This window comes from Lycorma delicatula, chromosome 4 (assembly GCF_047948215.1).
Source record: "Lycorma delicatula isolate Av1 chromosome 4, ASM4794821v1, whole genome shotgun sequence".
NCBI lineage: Eukaryota > Metazoa > Arthropoda > Insecta > Hemiptera > Fulgoridae > Lycorma > Lycorma delicatula.
In genome coordinates, this window is record NC_134458.1 from 104910005 (window position 1) to 104911358 (window position 1354).

At 22.7% G+C, this 1354-nt stretch overlaps 1 non-coding gene across 1 annotated transcript; it reads right to left on the minus strand.

Moving 5' to 3' along the window:
* Positions 1-541: 541 nt before the first annotated feature.
* TRNAL-CAA (transfer RNA leucine (anticodon CAA)) lies at positions 542-660 on the minus strand. Its single transcript has 2 exons — positions 623-660; positions 542-587 (listed from the first exon to the last, which is right to left on the minus strand). It is a non-coding gene; the product is annotated as a tRNA-Leu (tRNA).
* Between the last annotated feature and the right edge of the window lie 694 nt (positions 661-1354).

Here is a 1354-nt window from a genome sequence, read left to right on the forward strand (position 1 = left end):
GATCCAAAACTGAATTACCCACACAATCATTTCATGAAAAACGGGATAAAAAATTACAGGTAATTTGAGATTCCAAATTAAGAGTTACTGATTTTTAATTAAATGCATATTTCTTACTCAACATTTAGAAAATTAAAAATATTTTTTCTTTTATTGCACTTAAAAAAAGGTATTTTTTGTAATAAGGATATATATTTGTAGAAAACAATAGCTCAAAAACTGTCAAATTGTTATTTCTAAATATTAACAATTTGACAGCTTTTGAGCTCGATTTTTTTCTTAATCTTGAATCTCGTTATAACAAATCCAACGTAATTAATTTTTCGAAAATACACTAAACTTTAAGTCTAGTGAATTTTTTATCATTGTAGTAGAAAAGTAAATATAGTGTATTAATCTATTTTTTTTTTATATTTTAAGTGTCTATTAAGAAAAAATATATATGAAAAGAATAAATATTTAAATTAAAAATTAAAAAAAAAAAAATGCTAATCTGACGCTGATGTACAAATACTGGTTTTTTAAGAATAAAAAAAAAATTTGTCAGAAGTGGGATTCGAACCCACGCCCTCAGATGAGGACCAGAACACTCAATGATCAGGCAATGCCTGATAAGGTTACCCTTGAGTCTGGCGCCTTAGACCGCTCGGCCATCCTGACAACTGATAACGTTACTTGAAATTTGTTAATTTAAATTACTGAAATATATTATTCATTTTTAATTAATAAAACAAGCGTAAACAACCAAATTATTATTAAAAAAAACCTCTTTCTAGAGAAATATTTCTTCATAGAAAATAAGTTTAATTCTACTAGTTACTTTAAAACATAATAATTAAATATATAATATTATTATATTCTGTAATAATGACGGATTTTAATATTTTTATTTTATCTACTCTTCATTCAGTTGTAAATTATTTTACTTATTAAAAAAACAAAAACATTTCAAATAATTATTACAGATAAAAAAAATAATTATCATTTGATTTGCTTTTAGTTATAAATTCTTTAATAAACTAAATAAAAAATAACAACTTAAATTATTATAAAACATTAGAAGTTAAAAAATCGATTTCATAAACTTTCAGATTTAATAAATTAAATAATTAATAATGTCGGCAAAAATAACTGGAAATAAAAATCAACATATTAACAAATATTTACGAAAGTTGATGTGAAAAAAAATCAAAATTAGTTGTGGGGTTTAGGTTAAGTTTATTCATTATTACTGCAACTTAAACATGAGTTGCTACGTCAGATGTTTCAACTACGAAAATTTTAGCTGTATTAAGATGATTAATATACATGTTAATTCAGTTAATAGAGTGAATTATACAATATAAATTCATTA